At 47.2% G+C, this 22,144-nt stretch overlaps 1 pseudogene; it reads left to right on the top strand.

Moving 5' to 3' along the window:
* The first annotated feature begins 17,900 nt into the window (after window positions 1–17,900).
* On the top strand, window positions 17,901–21,928 carry LOC147988250 (protein FAR1-RELATED SEQUENCE 5-like; annotated as a pseudogene).
* The last annotated feature ends 216 nt before the right edge of the window (window positions 21,929–22,144 follow it).

Raw genomic sequence — 22,144 nt, forward strand, 5'->3', positions numbered from 1 at the left:
GGACCGAAAAGGCCTCGTGTGTGTTGCAGCCCAACACCCCTCCAATTTGGCCCAAAACCCACCAAACTCTGCTCCATGTCCTAGAGCGTTCGATCACGATCGCGTGGCCGAAAACCGCACCTCATTCGGACTCTCCTAGCTCCACTTATGTCTATAAATAGCCCCCTCCAAATTCGGATCTTCTTCCCCGTCCAAACCCTAGTCTAAAAAAAAACATCCACGCCACCGACGGACGTGTCTGCCCCCGGCCGGACAGCGTCCGCCGCCGCAGCCGCCCACTCGCCAGCCGCCACGTGGCGGGCGGACCACTTCGCCGCCGCCGCTTCCACTGGCCCGCCGGGGCCCAGGAGGGGCCCTCCCGGCCCGGTCGCCCGCGCGCGCCCCGCGCCCTCTTCTCCCCGCGCTCCGGCGGCCACCGCCACCGACGCCCCCGCCGGCCACCGAGACGCCATCTCCGGCGACCTTCGCCGGCTACCTCCACCGGCAGCCTCGGGCGCTGCTTACGCCGGCGGACGCCGCCCCCCCCCCCCCCGACGCCGGCGAACGCGCCTCGCCGTCCGCGCCACGCCGCCCCTCGTTCCGGCCACCGCCTCGCCTTCCTCCGCTCCGGCCAGCTCGAGCTCCGGCGAGCTCCATCTCCGGCGATCTCCGAAGTCCGCGCCCTGCTACAGTGCCGCCGGACCCGATCTGGATCTGGATCTGGGGATCCCCCGGTTGACTTTTATCTCCTAACCCTAGTTTTTTTATGCGATGTTTGACTGCTCGTAACTCCGCAACCGTAGCTCCGTTTTGGGCATATGATATATCAAAATCTTCGTCTCGACATGTACATCATTTCATTCCATTGCATCATTTGCATTTGAGGTCATCTTATTGCCCAAAATGCTGTTAGAAGGAGGCTTCATGAGTTAAATTGCAGATCCGTTAGTTCATCATGCACTTTTGTCATTTTTGCCATGTTTAATCCGTGCATGATATGCCTGTGCCCCTTTGGGATGTATTGTTAAGCATTTTTTCTTCTTTCTAGAGGTGCCACCCATGCATTTTTAGGATGTGTGTGTTGTCTTGTGCAAGCTTGCGAAGAGAGGTACCTGAGATTGCTGATTTCAGGGACTTAGTGATTTTCACTAAGTCTGGGATATTTTAGTTCTTGATGCTATATGTCCAGCTTGTTTCCTAGTGATCCGTGCCTCTTTTGAGGATGATCAGTAAGGGAGTTTTGATATTTATGTTATGCTCTATCCATCCATGTCTTTGTTTGCATATGTGGAGTGCTCTAAGTTGACTCAATCGAGCTCAACTTTTGCTTCGTTGTTAATCTGGGCAGATCGTCAACTTGTTTGCGATTTTGCCGATGCTACCGTTAGTGTTCCATGCATGCTATGCCTTTGTTCTTGCCATGTGTAGCTAGAATATTGTGCCTTCTTGCTGGTTATATGCTTGCCTTGCCATGACTTGTACCCTAGTGAGTGCATCGAGCTCGTTTATATGCCTTCGTGAGTTATAATTTCAGCATGTCTCAGTTTTCACTAAGTCTGAAAACTGATTGTGTACGAGCTATGTTCGTGAGCTCGGTAGAGTATTTTGTGAACCCTTTTGGCCCCAGGTCACTTTGGGTGTTTTGTTAAGCTTGTTGAGTAGCTCCATTCCATGTTCTTACTTGTCATGTTCAGGTCATTTATCATGTTGTTTTGCTGCTCCGAAGAGAGCATCGTGATCTGAAATTTCAGGCTAGTGTTAATTTCACTAAGTCTGGAATCTGTTTTGCATTTTCATTTTTGCCATGCTTGTTTGAACCTCTTAATGGATGAATTTGCCTATGGCTCAGTGCTAGTGTTTTGTTAAACATCTTGTGTACATCACTGCCATGTATTTTGTTTTCATGTTTGGTGGCTGTAGCATGTTCATTTCGTTGCATTTAGATGCCTACTTGCTGTAAATCGCACACCGGTGTCATCTTAAAACGCTTGCCATTTCCAAACCGTAACTCCGATTCCAATGATCTTTATATCGTTTTCAAGCGATTTCATCCCCTCTATCCAGTGGCACCCTTGGAATTCCAAGTTGAGGCCAGGTTCATGCATTTCCTGTCATATCTTGCATTTTGCATCCCGCATCGCATCCCGCATAGCATATCATCATTTCATCTCATTGCTTGGTCTTGCACGTGGTTGATTGTATCCTTGTTGCTTATTTGTCTTGTTTGGGTAGAGCCGGGAGACGAGTTCGCTACCGAGGAGCCCGTTGAGTTTGCTTGTGAGGATCCAGTCAGCTTTGACAACTGTGCAGGCAAGATGATCATACCCTCGAAATCACTACTATCTTTGCTATGCTAGTTTGCTCGCTCTTGCTATGCCAATGCTACGATGCCTACCACTTTCTTGTCAGCCTCCCAATTGCATGATTGAACCTCTAACCCACCATTGTCCTAGCAAACCGTTGATTGGCTATGTTACCGCTTTGCTCAGCCCCTCTTATAGCGTTGCTAGTTGCAGGTGAAGATTGGAGCCGTTCCTATTGGAACATCTTTTATTTGCTTGTTGGGATATCACTATATTGCTATGTTATCTTAATGCATCTATATACTTGGTAAAGGGTGGAAGGCTCGGCCTCTCGCCTAGTGTTTTGTTCCACTCTTGCCGCCCTAGTTTCCGTCATATCGGTGTTATGTTCCCGGATTTTGCGTTCCTTACGTGGTTGGGTTATTATGGGAACCCCTTGATATTTCGCCTTGATTAAAGCTTTTCCAGCAATACCCAACCTTGGTTTTACCGTTTGCCACCTAGTCTTTTCTTTCCCTTGGGTTCTGCAGACTCAAGGGTCATCGTATTTTAGCCCCCCACGGGCCAGTGCTCCCTCTGAGTGTTGGTCCGAACTGAGCTGCCTGCGGGGCCACCTCGGGGAAACTTGAGGGTTGGTTTGACTCGTAGCTAGTCTCATCTGAGTGTGCCCTGAGAAAGAGATATGTGCAGCTCCTATCGGGATTTGTCGGCACATTCGGGCGGTGTTGTTGGTCTTGTTTTAACCTGTCGAATTGTCTTGTTGTACCGGGTTACCGAGTCTGATCGGTGTGTCTTGGGTGGAGGTCCATTCCTTCGTTGACCGTGAGAGCTTGTCATGGGCTAAGTTGGGACTCCCCTGCAGGGATTGAACTTTCGAAAGCCGTGCCCGCGGTTATGGGCAGATGGGAATTTGTTAATGTCCGGTTGTAGATAACTTAAACCCTAATTAATTAAAATGAATCAACCGTGTGTGTTGCCGTGATGGCCTCTTCTCGGCGGAGTCCGGGAAGTGGACACGGTGTTGGAGTAATGCTTGCGCAGGTTGTTCCTCTGGATTCTCGCTCGTGCCTTGCCTCCTCTTCTCGCTCTCTTTTGCGGATAAGTTAGCCACCACATATGCTAGTCGCTTGCTGCAGCTCCACATATACTTGCCTTATCCTTCCTATAAGCTTAAATAGTTTTGATCGCGAGGGTGCGAGATTGCTGAGTCCCTGTGGCTCACAGGTTATATAATTCCCGATGCAGGTCCAGGTGATTCCGCTCCAGGTGACGAGTACGAGCTCAAGTGGGAGTTCGACGAGGACTCTCAGCGTTATTATGTTTCCTTTCCCGATGATCAGTAGTGGTGCCTAGTTGGGGTTATCGATTCAGGGCCTTGTCGCATGTTGGGGGTCTTTTCTATTTTGGCACCGTAGTCGGGCCATGAGTGATTTGTATGATGGATGTTATTTATGTACTTTGATGTGACGTGGCGAGTGTAATCCAACTATGTATCTCCCCTTTATTATGTATTACATGGGATGTTTGTGATGATTTCCTAACATGCGACATTGCTTTCAATGCGGTTATGTCTCTAAGCCGTGTCTCGACACGTGGGAGCTATAGCCGCATCGAGGGCGTTACAAGTTGGTATCAGAGCCTTCCCCGACCTTAGGAGCCCCCATTGCTTGATCGTTTTTAGCAGCCGAGTTGTGTCTAGAAAAAAAAGTTTTGAGTCACTTAGGAATTATATATCGGAGAGCTTAGGAATTCTTTTTACTTCCCAGTCTCCTCATCGCTCTGGTAAGGCATCCTGACGTAGAGTTTTGACTCTTCTCTTCTCAAATTTCACTAAAAAAATTTTTAGGATCACGCGAGTATCTTGGTTTTGTTCCGATGGTTTTGTGACGAGAACATTGTTCTTGGTGCCTCCTGTCTTTAGGGGTTGTGGCAGTGTCCCGGGGAGTTGAGCTCCGAGGTGTTGTCGTCACAATTTTATCGTTGCAATTCTGGTATACTTGAGATATGTGCGCGACATCGAAAATCTCTTTTATGCAGTTCGTTGGTGAGATAACCTCGACGCCACCCAGTACTGGGGCGGGAGTTCGGGAGTATCGCCATAACTTGTATAACGGATGCTTTTCGAAGGTTGAGATAGATGGTTTCCGAAGGTCTCTTGGTTATGTGTTGAAGGATGGATACAGCTGGATGTAGGATTTGCTAGCTTGGGTGAGATATTATGCTTCCCCTGTATCCCCAACATCTGATTGCATAACCGGGAAAATTTCGGGAATTTCATAGGTGGGAATTCAAGTAGCTTTAGGATATCTTTCCGACAGATGTATGATATGAAATTGGGGTTCGACGTCTAGTGGTTCGCCTATTCACGGTCGATTTTACAGTGGTCTCGTTGTGTCTTAAAGAGTCCTTGGCTATGCTGACTCGGGGACGCTTCGTATGTCATGTGCACTGCCTTGTACATGATGGTGCTGTACGATCGAGCCCGTGTAGGTCCCACCACGAAAACTTCGGACGAAATTTCTATCATCTGTTTGTTCCGGCTTATTCCGCAAGCAAACCCTTGGTTTTATTTCGAGTTGTGACATTCGTTTTGCTTCGACGTCATATGTTGATTCCATCCCCCGTTGATGTACCCCTTCTACCTGATTCTTCGTGGCTTCGCAATTTAGGAATATGTGACCACTTCAAGAGAAATGCATTCGTTCATTTTGTTCGGATGTGAAGACTACATGTTGCAATTTTCATTCCGTTGGATTCAGCTTCTATATTTGTCTGTCTATGTGCTAATGGTGGTCAACCTCTTCAGGATGGCTCCTCCAACGCGCACGACTCCGAATCCTGATCCGCCACCGCCTCCACCTCCTCCAGAGGCATGGCAAGCTGTGATGGCCGCAACCAATGCAAACACTCAGCTGATCATGCAAATTATCCAAGAGCGCAATCAAGGCAGCAATCAGGGTCACTTTGCTACACTTAACCAGTTCCTTGCTAATGGGCCAAAGACTTTCAGCAATTGTGTTGAGGCAACCGATGCTGACGATTGGCTTGTGGATCTGTGTAAGCATTTCGAGTGCAGCAACGTCAGGCCTGAGGACTTTGTGAAATTCGCTTCCTTCCAACTCAAAGATCAGGCTGCAGAGTGGTTCCAGCAGTACAAGGATTCCAGAGGTGGACGTGTTATCACTTGGGATGACTTCCGTCGAGATTTCCGAGCTCATCACATTCTGCAGAGCGTGGTTGAAAGCAAGCGTGAGGAATTCCGCAATCTGAAGCAAGGCTCTTTGTCTGTCTATGACTACAACAAATTGTTCCAGAAACTTGCCGCTTTGCCAAGCAGGACGTGCCTGATGAGAAGAGCATGATCTATCAGTTCAGGGGTGGTCTTCGTGAGGAAATTCAGCTCGCTCTTGTCCTCTTTGAGCCATTGAGATACGATGAGTTCTACAACATGGCACTGAAGCAAGAGGCTGCTCAGTTGAGGTGTGATGCTTCCAGGAAGCGAGTCAGAGATGTTACTCCGTCTTCCTCTACTCAAGTGGCCAAGCAGCAGAAGTTTTGGCTTCCTCCTCCTCCGTTCCGTCAGCCGTATCAGCAGAAGAGCAAAACTGGCAGTGGTTCTTCCCACCCACCCAACCCAGGCTTTCAGAACAAGGCTTCGTCTCAAGCTCCAAGATCGAGTGCTCCGTATCACCGTCCGCTTTCAGACGTCACGTGCAACAAGTGCCAACAGAAGGGTCACTATGCCAACAAGTGTTTCAACCAGAGGCGTCTTCCTCCTCCTCCTCCTGTCAGATCGGCAAGTACAGCTGTCGTCAAGCATAATCCCAAGCACGCCAAGGTCAATTTGATGAATGCAGCCCAGGCAGAGGACTCGTCAGATGTGATCATGGGTAACCTTCCTGTCAATGATATTCCTGCAAAAGTTCTTTTTGACTCTGGTGCATCGCATTCCTTCATGTCATTTCCATTTGCATCGGAGAACAATTTTAGCACTAAGGCATTACCTAGAGCTATGCAAGTCGTCTCTCCAGCTAAGCGACTGAGTTCCAGTATGGAGGTGCCGGATATTTCAATCTTGATGGGTGATTTCAAGTTTCTTGCTTCTCCAATGGTTCTTGGCAACTCTGATATCGATCTTATTCTCGGAATGGATTGGCTTTCTAAGCATAAAGCTCAGCTTGATTGTGCAGCCAGGCAGATTCAACTGACTCATTCGTCTGAGGATGTCATTGTCTTTGCCGCTCGGGATAATACCATCCGGTTGTTTTCTCTCAATGAGAAGGGTGAATTGGATGCTATTTCGCGATTCCGGTTGTTTGTGAGTATCAAGACGTTTTTCCAGAAGAACTCCCAGGGATGCCTCCAAACCGGCCGGTTGAATTTGTTATTGAACTTGAGCCCGGTACGGAACCTGTGTGCAAACGTCCCTACAAGCTCGGCCCCGAAGAGTTGAAGGAGTTGAAGAAACAACTCGATGAGCAAGAAAGATTGGGTCTCATCCGGCCTAGTACTTCTCCGTGGGGTTGTGGTGTTCTTTTTGTGAAGAAGAAGGATGGATCGAGTCGACTTTGTGTTGATTACCGTCCAGTGAATAAGAAGACCATCAAGAACAAATACCCACTTCCCAACATCAATGAGCTGTTCGAACAACTCAAGGGTGCTCAAGTATTCTCCAAGCTTGATCTCCGTATGGGTTATCACCAGATTCGCATTCGTGAAGAAGATATTCCCAAGACAGCATTCAGAACAAGCTTTGGTTCATATGAATACACTGTCATGTCTTTTGGCCTCGCCAATGCTCCTCCGACGTTCTCTCGCATGATGAACTTCATCTTCAACGCCTACACCAATGACTTCGTTTTGGTCTATCTCGACGACATTTTGGTTTTCTCGAAGAACAAGGAAGATCATGCCAAGCACTTGCGTTTGGTTCTTGACAAGCTCAGGGAACATCAGTTCTATGCCAAGTTCTCCAAGTGTGAATTTTGGCTCGATGAGGTTCTTTATCTTGGTCATATCATCTCTGCCAAGGGCGTTTCCGTGAATCCTGAGAAGGTGTCTGCAATTGTGAATTGGGAACCTCCTCAGAACGTGAAGCAACTCCGCAGTTTTCTCGGACTCGCAAGCTATTGCCGAAGATTCGTTGAAAACTTTTCCAAGATCGCGAAGCCTCTCTCAAATCTTCTTCAGAAGCACGTCAAGTACGTTTGGTCTCCGGAGTGTGATATTGCTTTCAACACTTTGGAAGAGAAGTTGATCACTGCTCCAGTTCTGACTCCGCCTGATGAATCCAAGCCATACGAGGTCTTTTGTGATGCCTCTCTCCAAGGTCTTGGCGCAGTATTGATGCAAGAGAAGAAAGTTGTCGCTTATACATCTCGCCAGTTGAAGCCTAATGAGAAGAACTACCACACTCATGATCTTGAGTTGGCGGCAGTTGTGCATGCTCTTTTGACTTGGAGACATCTTCTATTGGGAAGGAAAGTGGACATTTTCACTGATCACAAGAGTCTCAAGTACATCTTCACTCAGCCTAATCTCAACCTAAGGCAAACTCGATGGGTCGAAATGATTCAAGAGTATAATCCGAGTATTGAGTATACTCCAGGCAAGGCCAATGTGATTGCTGATGCTTTGAGCAGAAAGGCCTATTGCAACAGTCTGATTCTCAAGCCTTATCAACCCGAGCTTTGTGAAGCTTTCCGCAAGCTGAATCTGCAAGTTGTTCCTCAAGGTTTCCTCGCCAACCTTCAAGTCTCTCCTACCTTAGAAGACCAGATTCGCCAAGCCCAGCTTCTTGATGCTATGGTGAAAAAGGTGAAGATTGGGATTGCCAAGAGTCAGTCCAAGTACAAGTGCTACCGCCTTGATGACAAGGACACTCTCTTCTTCGAGGATCGTATTGTTGTGCCCAAAGGTGAACTTCGTAAAGTGATCATGAATGAGGCTCACAACTCTCTCCTCTCCATCCACCCTGGTAGTACGAAGATGTATCAGGATCTCAAGCAAGCTTATTGGTGGACTCGAATGAAGCGCGAGATCGCTCAATTCGTGAATGAGTGTGATGTCTGCAGAAGAGTGAAGGCAGAACACCAAAGGCCAGCTGGTCTCCTCCAACCTCTTGCCATTCCAGAATGGAAGTTTGACCACATTGAAATGGACTTCGTGACTGGGTTTCCAAAGTCCATGCGTGGCAATGATGCTATATTTGTTATCATCGACAAGCTCACCAAAGTGGCTCACTTTCTGCCTATTAAAGAGTCGATCACTGCAGCTCAATTGGCGGAACTCTATACCTCTCGCATTGTCTCTCTGCACGGTATTCCTCAAGTGATCTCTTCAGACCTTGGCAGTATCTTTACCTCGAAGTTTTGGGATTCTTTTCAGAAGGCCATGGGTACCAACATCCGCTTCAGCACAGCTTTCCATCCTCAAACGAGCGGTCAAGTCGAGCGTGTCAATCAGATTCTTGAAGATATGCTCAGGGCTTGTGTGATCTCCTTCGGCATGAAGTGGGAGGATTGTCTTCCTTATGCTGAATTCTCCTATAACAACAATTTTCAAGCAAGTTCGGGCAAGGCCCCATTTGAAATTCTGTATGGCAGGAAGTGCCGTACCCCTCTCAACTGGTCTGAAACCGGTGAACGTCAGCTGCTGGGCAATGACTTAATCACAGAAGCAGAAGAATTGTGCAAAGTCATTCGTGATAACCTCAAAGCAGCCCAATCCCGCCAGAAGAGCTACTATGATAGTAAGCACCATGATTTGGCTTTCGAGATCGGAGATCATGTTTACCTCCGTCTCTCTCCTATGAAAGGTACTCGTCGCTTCGGTATCAAAGGGAAGCTTGCCCCTAGATACGTGGGACCTTTCAAGATTGTCAGCAAGAGAGGCGACCTCGCCTATCAACTCGAGCTTCCTTCAAACTTTGCAAATGTTCATGATGTGTTCCATGTCTCTCAGCTTCGTAAGTGCTTCAAGACGCCTGATCGCACCATCAACTTCGAGGACATTGAGCTCCAAGAAGATCTCTCCTATCGTGAGCACCCAGTTGCTATTCTTGAAGAGACTGAACGCAAGACTCGCAACAAGTCAATCAAATTTCTCAAAGTGAAGTGGTCTCACCATTCCGACCGTGAAGCTACCTGGGAACGCGAGGATCACCTCCGTTCTGAGTACCCGGAGTTCTTTCAGTCCTAGATCTCGGGACGAGATCTTTTCGTAGTGGTGGAGTGGTGTAACACCCCGGATGTAACTTTCCCTATTTGTATCCAACTCTTGCCGTGTCCGGTGTTAAGTTATATTTATTTCTCGGGTTCGGGTCTTTGTCTCCCTGTGTTGTTTTTCTATTTCGTGCATCTCTTATCATGTCATCTCGTGCATTGCATTTGCATACATATTCTTCTCATGCATTCGAGCATTTTCCCCGTTGTCCGTTGTGCATTCCGGCGCTTCGTTCTCCTCCGGTGGCCATTTCTAGCTTTCTTACGTGTGTGGGGATTAAAAATTTCCGGATTGGACCGAGACTTGCCATGCGGCCTTGGTTTACTACCGGTAGACCGCCTGTCAAGTTTCGGGTCATTTGGACTTCGTTTGATACTCCAACGGTTAACCGAGGGACCGAAAAGGCCTCGTGTGTGTTGCAGCCCAACACCCCTCCAATTTGGCCCAAAACCCACCAAACTCTGCTCCATGTCCTAGAGCGTTCGATCACGATCGCGTGGCCGAAAACCGCACCTCATTCGGACTCTCCTAGCTCCACTTATGTCTATAAATAGCCCCCTCCAAATTCGGATCTTCTTCCCCGTCCAAACCCTAGTCTAAAAAAAAACATCCACGCCACCGACGGACGTGTCTGCCCCCGGCCGGACAGCGTCCGCCGCCGCAGCCGCCCACTCGCCAGCCGCCACGTGGCGGGCGGACCACTTCGCCGCCGCCGCTTCCACTGGCCCGCCGGGGCCCAGGAGGGGCCCTCCCGGCCCGGTCGCCCGCGCGCGCCCCGCGCCCTCTTCTCCCCGCGCTCCGGCGGCCACCGCCACCGACGCCCCCGCCGGCCACCGAGACGCCATCTCCGGCGACCTTCGCCGGCTACCTCCACCGGCAGCCTCGGGCGCTGCTTACGCCGGCGGACGCCGCCCCCCCCCCCCCCGACGCCGGCGAACGCGCCTCGCCGTCCGCGCCACGCCGCCCCTCGTTCCGGCCACCGCCTCGCCTTCCTCCGCTCCGGCCAGCTCGAGCTCCCGCGAGCTCCATCTCCGGCGATCTCCGAAGTCCGCGCCCTGCTACAGTGCCGCCGGACCCGATCTGGATCTGGATCTGGGGATCCCCCGGTTGACTTTTATCTCCTAACCCTAGTTTTTTTATGCGATGTTTGACTGCTCGTAACTCCGCAACCGTAGCTCCGTTTTGGGCATATGATATATCAAAATCTTCGTCCCGACATGTACATCGTTTCATTCCATTGCATAATTTGCATTTGAGGTCATCTTGTTACCCAAAATGCTGTTAGAAGGAGGCTTCGTGAGTTAAATTACAGATCCGTTAGTTCATCATGCACTTTTGTCATTTTTGCCATGTTTAATCCGTGCATGATATGCCTGTGCCCCTTTGGGATGTATTGTTAAGCATTTTGTCTTCTTTCTAGAGGTGCCACCCATGCATTTTTAGGATGTGTGTGTTGTCTTGTGCAAGCTTGCGAAGAGAGGTACCTGAGATTGCTGATTTCAGGGACTTAGTGATTTTCACTAAGTCTGGATATTTTAGTTCTTGATGCTATATGTCCAGCTTGTTTCCTAGTGATCCGTGCCTCTTTTGAGGATGATCAGTAAGGGAGTTTTGATATTTATGTTATGCTCTATCCATCCATGTCTTTGTTTGCGTATGTGGAGTGCTCTAAGTTGACTCAATCGAGCTCAACTTTTGCTTCGTTGTTAATCTGGGCAGATCGTCAACTTGTTTGCGATTTTGCCGATGCTACCGTTAGTGTTCCATGCATGCTATGCCTTTGTTCTTGCCATGTGTAGCTAGAATATTGTGCCTTCTTGCTGGTTATATGCTTGCCTTACCATGACTTGTACCCTAGTGAGTGCATCGAGCTCGTTTATATGCCTTCGTGAGTTATAATTTCAGCATGTCTCAGTTTTCACTAAGTCTGAAAACTGATTGTGTACGAGCTATGTTCGTGAGCTCGGTAGAGTATTTTGTGAACCCTTTTGGCCCCAGGTCACTTTGGGTGTTTTGTTAAGCTTGTTGAGTAGCTCCATGCCATGTTCTTTCTTGTCATGTTCAACTCATTTATTATGTTGTTTTGCTGCTCCGAAGAGAGCATCGTGATCTGAAATTTCAGGCTAGTGTTAATTTCACTAAGTCTGGAATCTGTTTTGCATTTTCATTTTTGCCATGCTTGTTTGAACCTCTTAATGGATGAATTTGCCTATGTCTCAGTGCTAGTGTTTTGTTAACCATCTTGTGTACATCACTGCCATGTATTTTGTTTTCATGTTTGGTTGCTGTAGCATGTTCATTTCGTTGCATTTAGATGCCTACTTGCTGTAAATCGCAGACCGGTGTCATATCTTAAAACGCTTGCCATTTCCAAACCGTAACTCCGATTCCAATGATCTTTATATCGTTTTCAAGCGATTTCATCCCCTCTATCCAGTGGCACCCTTGGAATTCCAAGTTGAGGCCAGGTTCATGCATTTCCTGTCATATCTTGCATTTTGCATCCCGCATCGCATCCCGCATAGCATATCATCATTTCATCTCATTGCTTGGTCTTGCACGTGGTTGATTGTATCCTTGTTGCTTGTTTGTCTTGTTTGGGTAGAGCCGGGAGACGAGTTCGCTACCGAGGAGCCCGTTGAGTTTGCTTGTGAGGATCCAGTCAGCTTTGACAACTGTGCAGGCAAGATGATCATACCCTCGAAATCACTACTATCTTTGCTATGCTAGTTTGCTCGCTCTTGCTATGCCAATGCTACGATGCCTACCACTTGCTTGTCAGCCTCCCAATTGCATGATTGAACCTCTAACCCACCATTGTCCTAGCAAACCGTTGATTGGCTATGTTACCGCTTTGCTCAGCCCCTCTTATAGCGTTGCTAGTTGCAGGTGAAGATTGGAGCCGTTCCTATTGGAACATCTTTTATTTGCTTGTTGGGATATCACTATATTGCTATGTTGTCTTAATGCATCTATATACTTGGTAAAGGGTGGAAGGCTCGGCCTCTCGCCTAGTGTTTTGTTCCACTCTTGCCGCCCTAGTTTCCGTCATATCGGTGTTATGTTCCCGGATTTTGCGTTCCTTACGCGGTTGGGTTATTATGGGAACCCCTTGATATTTCGCCTTGATTAAAGCTTTTCCAGCAATACCCAACCTTGGTTTTACCGTTTGCCACCTAGTCTTTTCTTTCCCTTGGGTTCTGCAGACTCAAGGGTCATCGTATTTTAGCCCCCCACGGGCCAGTGCTCCCTCTGAGTGTTGGTCCGAACTGAGCTGCCTGCGGGGCCACCTCGGGGAAACTTGAGGGTTGGTTTGACTCGTAGCTAGTCTCATCTGAGTGTGCCCTGAGAAAGAGATATGTGCAGCTCCTATCGGGATTTGTCGGCACATTCGGGCGGTGTTGCTGGTCTTGTTTTAACCTGTCGAATTGTCTTGTTGTACCGGGTTACCGAGTCTGATCGGTGTGTCTCGGGTGGAGGTCCATTCCTTCGTTGACCGTGAGAGCTTGTCATGGGCTAAGTTGGGACTCCCCTGCAGGGATTGAACTTTCGAAAGCCGTGCCCGCGGTTATCGGCAGATGGGAATTTGTTAATGTCCGGTTGTAGATAACTTAAACCCTAATTAATTAAAATGAATCAACCGTGTGTGTTGCCGTGATGGCCTCTTCTCGGCGGAGTCCGGGAAGTGGACACGGTGTTGGAGTAATGCTTGCGCAGGTTGTTCCTCTGGATTCTCGCTCGCGCCTTGCCTCCTCTTCTCGCTCTCTTTTGCGGATAAGTTAGCCACCACATATGCTAGTCGCTTGCTGCAGCTCCACATATACTTGCCTTATCCTTCCTATAAGCTTAAATAGTTTTGATCGCGAGGGTGCGAGATTGCTGAGTCCCTGTGGCTCACAGGTTATATAATTCCCGATGCAGGTCCAGGTGATTCCGCTCCAGGTGACGAGTATGAGCTCAAGTGGGAGTTCGACGAGGACTCTCAGCGTTATTATGTTTCCTTTCCCGATGATCAGTAGTGGTGCCTAGTTGGGGTTATCGATTCAGGGCCTTGTCGCATGTTGGGGGTCTTTTCTATTTTGGCACCGTAGTCGGGCCATGAGTGATTTGTATGATGGATGTTATTTATGTACTTTGACGTGACGTGGCGAGTGTAAGCCAACTATGTATCTCCCCTTTATTATGTATTACATGGGATGTTTGTGATGATTTCCTAACTTGCGACATTGCTTTCAATGCGGTTATGTCTCTAAGCCGTGCCTCGACACGTGGGAGCTATAGCCGCATCGAGGGCATTACACGAGGCCCGAACAAAAAGTTGAAGGAGGGCGTAAAGTACAATATCGAGGCAATCAGACCTAATGGCGAACCATTCGCGCCTAAGAAGATTGCGGACAAGTTCATTCGTCAGTGCGGAGTTCTTGTGAAGGACCAACTCCCGATCTCCCTTCAAGTATGGAGAGAGCCATCAAAGCCACGTCCAGGAGTTACTTTTGTCGACAACAGACAAAAAAAGTTGCTTTGGGAAACGCTCATGGAACATTTCACCCTACCAGATCATTTCACAGATGCAGATGTGGAGAAAGTCAAGGTCGTTGCTCTTAGGAAGATAGCGGTTGCATTCAAGAACCACAAGATTCGTGAATGGGCCAAGTACGTCAACGGAGGAAGGAAGACTCCAGTATTCGAGGGAACACTAGAGAACCAAAGTGCTCATTGGGACGATTTCGTGAAATTCAAGGATTCGGAATTATCTAAGGAACAGTCGAGAATAAACAAGGCCAATGCCGCAAAAAAGGATAAGTTTCATAAGCTGGGGCCAGGTGGCTATGCGGTGGGATTGCCTAAGTGGGATAAGTATGAGAAAGAGATGGTGGATGCAGGTGTCACTCCAGAAACATTGCGCTGGCCCCCCAGGTGCAGGACTTGGTTCTATGCGCATGGGGGGGGGGAGTTGGACCTGAAGACAGGAAAAGTTTTCAAGAAGGCATGTCTGGACGGAGCCGAAGATAAGCTATTTGTTGCAATAGAAGCGGCTCGATCCGGGTTGTTCGAGCCCAACAGAGAGAACGACGAACTTACGCGTGCCCTGGGAAATCCTGAACACCCGGGAAGAACACGAGGCATGGGCGCTATTCCGTGGTATGAGGGGTTTTCGGACTAGAACGCCGACTACAGAACCCGTGCGAGAAAGAAGATTGCGGAGGAGAAGAAGAGGAAGATGGAGGAGGAGCAGAGGAAGCTAGACTATGAACGCCTTCAAGGCCTAGAATCAGCGCACGCGGACTTGGCAATCAAATTCCAGCGGCAGCAGGAGAAGATCGACTCACTTAGCCAGCAAAGAGGGTCTCAGCAGCTAGCGGAGGATCCACCAATGGATAGCACCGTCCCATCCATGCCGAGAAGCAGCGTGGGTTCCGCCCCGGGCGACGCATTGCTGGATAGCTACCCAGTGGATGACATCATGGAGAACACTAACTGCGAGCTACACTTCAAAATGAAGAACATATCCATGAAGGTGGCGGACGCTCTTGCTTTTACAAATCCCCTCGAGGCAACCTTCCATTGCAACCCGATTCCAGCGGGCTATGCTCGTGCCTTGGTTGATGAGGTGGTGGACCAATATTCGGGGCTGGAGCTTGACATTCCTGGAGGTGACGATGAGCACACACTAGGAGAGGCCAACCATCGTATCATCCTATGGAGAAAGGATTGCATCATCTTTTGAAGGCCACCGACACCGCGTCATCCGACTCCTCGTCACAGTCCGCCACCGAGTCAGCAGACTCCCGCTCCTCCAAGTCCACCAACGCATCAGGCCACTCCTCCTCCAAGTCCGGCACAGCTTCAGGCCACTCCTCCTCCAAGTCCGGCAAAGTGTCAGGCCAGTCCTCCTCCAAGTCCGGCACAGCTTCAGGCCACTCCTCCTCCAAGTCCGGCACAGTTTCAGGCCACTCCTCCTCCAAGTCCAGCACAGCTTCAGGCCACTCCTCCTCCTCCAACTCAGCCATGTCAGCCATATTCGCCGCCTCAGCAATCACGGAAGAGAGCCGCCTCAGCTATGGTGCGTAGCGGTACAAGTCGAGGTAGTACTGCAGGTACAGGCGGAGGCAAGCGATTTCAATATGGTCCAAGCCTCGCGCCTCTTCTGTAGAGGACTTACGACAAGTCCGAGGAGGAAAACGTAGTCATATCGAAGGCCGAGGTGGAAGCCCATTTTGCACCGAAACCGCCACCGCCGCCAAGGGAGAAAGTGCCTGTGGAAAAGATTGACCACTTCATTCGTATGGCTAAACCACCAGCTCCCAAGCGTGTTGACACAGACTATGAGGGCCACCTCAGGAAGTTAAATCGAGCACGTCTACAGAAAGAGGCGAGCTCGAGCTCGAGCAAATCAGCTGGCAAAAGGAGCGGTAAAACCGTTCCCCAGCTGGGAGAACAGGCTACGCAATCAATCCCCCCGCTTGTTGTGCCAACAACACATGAGAGTAGGCGCGCCCAACATTATTGTGGGCAAACCGTTAACGTTCCCGGGGTGGGCGATGTGGTAATAACCGATGAGCATATTGCGCAGGCTCAATCGATCGGGATCACTGTTGGACAACTCCTCGATAACGAGCCCATGTCTCCGACTAGAGAGGAGGAAATAAAACGAAAATATGCCCAAGGCCAACCTTTGGTCGAGCCAGAGGAGGTCAATAAGCTCCCAACGAGAATGTATGAATTGCATCAATGGTACATGGACATTACCAAGATTTCCAATTAAGAGTCCCTCATGGTGAATGTCAACGAGGAGCATTACTACCATAAGAAAGCTGTGACCGTTGAGTATTCAGAACTTTTTCAGCTATACAATAAAGACGCACTCGACAAATCTATCGTCAGTTGCTATTGTCTGTAAGTGATTCCTTTCTATAATTTAAGTCTCAAGCTAGCTGATCATTTTGATCAATCATTACCTGTAATTATCCTCACTATATTCTTTTCTGTGGTATTATGCAGGATGAAGATTTATGAAATGAAAAAAGGTGGACGCTATGGCATTGGGTTCGTTGACCCAAATACCATTAATGAATACACATGGAAATTAGATCCATATCACGCAAAATGTGTAGAGGAAAGTATGCTACAGTTCTTCAAGGAACTCAAATACAATGAAGATATACTACTTCCTTACAACTTCCAGTGAGTCACACTGTCTTGTACTATAAATTCTGTTTTTCCCTACTAGCTATAGCTACATGTTTTTGCTTACATATGTCCGCTTAATTAAGACATGCAAACGTGTGTGCATGCAGATATCACTGGATCTTGTTAATCATTAAAGTTGATGAAGGAACGGTTGAAGTACTAGACTCGCTATTTAAGAAAGCAAGTGACTACACCATCGTGAACGGGATAGTCAATAGGTAATTTCAATCATTATTAACTATATCTTGGCCTATTTAATTAGTTCGTCATTTCCTGATAACAACTATTTAATAACCCATTTATTCATTTTCTTTGTCGGCAGGCAGGGCTTGGGCAAAGTTCATCAGGGTCACTCCAGGCCCATGGAAACAAAGTCTGAAATAGTATCGACCCAAGGTAAGTAATTAAGTAGTACTAGCTAGCTGTCATCTCTTTAATTATCATGCTTGATTAATTATTATCTGATCAAATTCCATTCTCGTAAAGGCCCTGAGGCAGGCGCCGGGGAATGATCTATGTGCATACTACGTTTGCGAGAACATTCGCATGATGGCGTCCGAAAGGAGCAAATCTCAAAGACAGGAGTGGGTACGATATCGATTGTCAGAACACTATTCACAATTTTTACACCATTATCGATATCTAGTCACACAACTAATACACATGCATATTGATCTCCTTCTTAACAGTTCAAAGAGGTGCGGGACAATCTCCTAGCACAGGACCGCATAGAAGCAATTCAAGAGGAAATAGCGGGATTTTTGCTCGACCAGGTCATAGATCCCAAAGGAGAATACTATTATCCGCTACCGCCCCCATGAACCACTTCCAATTGTTATCGTGCTCCGAAGGCACCAATTAGCTAGGCTAATGCCACTGGCTCCGAAGGCACCAATTAGGAGAAATTATATATACATACATATATATATATATATATATATTATGATCGGTTCTACTAGAAATTCTATTTGTATATATGCATAACGTGTACAATATGTAATATCGTCAAACGAAAAAGAATTAAATGAAAAATAAAAAATTAAATGAAAAAGAAATCATAAACCCAACCCCCCCAATATTTTAATACCGGTTGGTGGCACCAACCGGTACTAAAGGGCTCCCTGCCCCCGAAGCTGGCTCGTGCCACGTGGTTGCCCTTTAGCACCGGTTCGTGCTGAACCGGTACTAAAGGGGGGGGGGGGGGGGGGCTTTAGTGCCTACATTTTAGTGCCGGTTGGCCTTACGAACTGGTGCTATTACCCGGTTTTGCACTACTGGTCCTCCATCAGACTCCAACTCCATCTTCAACATGACTCCATGGTGGTTCTACGTGCCACCCTCCCGCGCCCTGTCGACTTCAAGCTCTCCTGTGCACCGTCTTGAATAAACCCCGCGCCATAGTCTGTTGAAAACGCACAAGCCCTCAGGCCTGCATCACGTGTTTTCACGCCCCAGAAGTCGGCCATCATCAGCATCACCCTCCTATGTCGTCGTCACTGAAATCACCACCGTCCTCTGCTTTGACCAACATCCATGTCAATCCATCAGACTGTCTAGTCCGACCCAGCCGACCTTGTCCGACTGCAACCATGCTCCACCCTGCATCGTGTCCGCCCGCACATGTTCGTGCCTTGCTTAACGCCTTGTGTATGCATGATCTCTTCCACAACGCACTCTATGCTCTAAACCCCATGCGTGTCACCAACCTGCAAACCTCCTGGTAGAACCACGTGCAATTAGCAATACCTCCAAAGGAAAATTACTTCCTGTAGCTCCCGTACGTAGGTGTGCTCAGCGTGTACCCCACACCTCCCAATGCCTTTTTCCTTAATCATCATTGCCAACTCATGCAACGCATAGTACCATCTTATGCAGATTACCATTTTTTTATACCAACAAATCTCACGAACCAGCCTTCCCGCAACCACTAGCACGTCCAGCTCTCTGGGCCTCACAGCCTAGGCCTTGCGCCTGCTGGACCGCGTGCCGCCCACTCCTGGACACGCGTGAGCTGCACCTGCTGCCTGCGCATGCACCTGCATTGCTGCCCTTGCATGTTACACCACCGCCGCTTGCGGGTTCGGCTCCTCTGCAGTACAGCTATTACTGTACATGTGCTGTAGCGTCTAGCATCTGCCGTCTATTTTAATCGGATGGCTCTCCTTTCTCCCCCTTTAATTCTATGAATAATTAGAACAAAAATCCATATTAGTCCGGAGGAAAATCTCCCACGGTTGTACAATTGCCGCCAAACACATAAACGCTGGCGCCAAACTGAGCGAGCTGATAGTTTCTTGGCGCCAAAATCCTCCCACTCGTCCTCTTCCTCCTGATGGTCCTCCTCGGAGAAAAAATGAGACCAAGGTATGCTGATCTGAACGTGTTGTAGAGATCTCGCTTCTGCTGAACTAACGTTGTGGCCAATCAGAACGTGTTGACAATTTCCTCGGCACCTCCTCCTGCTCGTCTCCCTTGTTCCTCCCACTCGTCCTCTCTAGCGAGAACAAGACCAAGGTACGTTGGTGTGTGCCTGTTGTAGATGATTTCCCTTCTATCTTACTTTTGTCCTGATCGTCCTCCTTGTAGCTAGGACAAGAACAATATATATTGAGTTGTAGATGATATACAGGTGCCTGTGATGTACTCCCTCCGTTCCGAATTACTTGTCGCGGGAGTAATTTGGAACGGAGGGAGTACATGGTAGCAACAAAAATAAAGACGTCAATCTCAAAGCATATGACATATGTTTCAATTGTATTCATGTTGGCAGCAACAAAGATCTCATGGACTGAGTTTGCTATCATAGATTATAAAAGAAAAACACAAAGTGTAATGGAGAATATGATTAACTCCACCAACGAAGGTTCTAACAGGTACCAATAATTTTATTCAATTCTTATTAGGCCATGTCATCTTATGATTGTAGTGTAAGCAGAGAAACAAATAAGTTATGCTTAATTTGTGCAGCACAAATGTGGTTCCTAGTTGGATGCCTCAGATTGGTATGAAGTTTAATTCCACAAAAGTGGCTTGGAACTTTTGGACATGTTATGGAGGTCATACTGGTTTTGATGTAAGGGTAAATTATGAAAACAAGAGCAAACTTGACGGAGTAATCACTTCTGCAAGATATGTTTGTTCTAATGAAGGGTACAGAAGAAAGGACAAAAGGGATAATAATACAAAGCGTCCTCGTGCAGAAACAAGGACCGGCTGCAATGTTCGAATGGGAATCACTATAGACCGAGAAGCAGAAAATTATGAGGTGCACAAGTTAGTTGTTGAACACAACCATGTCTTGCAATTACCTGGGACAAGCCACTTGATGCCGTCACAACGGAAGATTTCGGCCTTGCAAGCAATTGAAATTGAAACAGCAGATGATTCAGGAATTGTACCTAAAAGAGCCCATGAGTTAGCAAGTCGACAAGTTGGTGGTCCACTGAACCTTGGCTACACATGTCGTGATCGCAAGAACCACTTGCGAACCAGGCGTCAAAGGGACTTGATGTATGGTGAAGCTGGAAGTATGCTTAAGTACTTCAGAGATAAAAAGAATGAGAATCCTGCATTTGAATATGATATGCAACTAGATTGCAATGAACAAATAGCGAATATCTTTTGGGCTGATGCAAAGATGATCATTGACTATGCTCATTTCGGTGATGTTGTTACTTTCGATACACCATTTGGGACAAACAAAGAGTACAGACCCTTCGGTGTGTTTGTTGGATTCAACCATTTTAGAGAAATGGTCATTTTTGGTGCTGCACTTTTATATGATGAGACATTTGAATCATTCAAATGGTTGTTCAACACGTTCCTATCATTGCATAACAAGAAGCAACCTAGAACAATCTTTACTGATCAAGATGTAGCAATGGGTAATGCAGTTCAGGCGGTATTTACTGAAGCATGGCATGGATTATGCACTTTTCACATAATGCAAAATGCCATTAGGCACTTACCTTATAAGAAAAAAGACGAGGAGGGACCAAATGTACTTGCTGATTTCAGTGCTTGCATGTACAAGTATGAGGAAGAGGAAGCCTTTGTAGAAGCTTTCAATGCCATCAGAAGCAATGTGGATACACAAACTTGGTTGGACAGCATCTACAAAGTAAAAGAGAAATGGGCAAGATGTTACATGAGGAATGCTTACACTATAGGCATGAGAAGCACACAATTAAGTGAGAGCTTGAACAGTGACTTGAAAGACCATCTAAAGTCTGATCTTGACATCCTTCGGTTTTTCAAGCACGTAGAGAGGGCTGTGCAAGAGAAAAGAGATAACGAGGTAAATGAGGAATATGAGTCTAGGAAAAAATTACCTAGAGTCAGAATGAGGACTCCTATGGTAATACAAGCGAGCAAGGTTTACACACCACGCATATTTGAAGATTTTCAGAATGAATATGAAAGATCCATCTCAGCATACATCAAGCCATCTATGGAACACAATGCATATATTGTTGCAATTGCAAGTCTTGACCCAGAGTTCACATATGAAGAAGAGTGCAAAGTTGTAGTTGATTATGAAGAGCAAAAAGTTTTCTGCGATTGTGGGCAATTTGAAAGAGTTGGTATATTGTGTAGTCATGCTTTGAAAGCACTTGATGTCATGAATATTAAGTACCTTCCAGGACACTATATTTTGAAGCGATGGACTCGAGAAGCGCGAAGCGGCACTATACAAAACAGCCATGGAAACATTGTTTTGGAAGATCCTAGATCAGAAGATAGACAACAGTTGAAGTTTTTCATGCACGAGTTCCTTGGCATAGCTTCACAGGCAGTTACATCAGAAGAGTGTATCAAACTAGTAGATGATGCTTTGAAGAATCTTAGGAAGCAAGTTGAAGAGAAAGCTCGTACTACTACGTGCAGAACTGAAGATATATCTAAAGAACCAGACGATTGTTTAAAGGATGCTTGCCTAAAGAAAAAGGAAATTCCAAAGAAAAATTCAAGAAGAAAGAAATCATGGCTTGACAATCAGCACCCAAATAAAAAGAAGAAGGAGACAACTAAAGCGGTACGCAAAAATCAAAATCATTCTGTAAATCTCTTGCACATGTCTAACTGGACTACTTATTAAATAGAGTAATATAGTAACAACTCAACTAACATTGGTTTTGTTTTGTTTTTATTTTTGCATAGGGAGGAAAGAATGACATTTCAGTAGCACAATACCAAGCACCTATAGAGCAAATGGCTGGAACAAATGCAAATGGTTTGCAAGAATATGGGTACTATGCTCATTTACTGACGGTATTTCCACCTACCATGTCTAAAATTCATAAAATTCATTGTTAAGCAATATGATACTTCATATAATCAGTTATATATCCCTTAATTTGCAGAGTGAAGCCGATGATCTTTGGAACTTACAAAACTATCATGGGATAGGTTGATGAATATGTGTTATTTTGTCTTGCTAGATCGAC

The sequence above is a fragment of the Triticum urartu genome, chromosome 1A, assembly GCF_056163025.1.
Source record: "Triticum urartu cultivar PI428250 chromosome 1A, HENAU_Tu73, whole genome shotgun sequence".
NCBI classification, from domain to species: domain Eukaryota; kingdom Viridiplantae; phylum Streptophyta; class Magnoliopsida; order Poales; family Poaceae; genus Triticum; species Triticum urartu.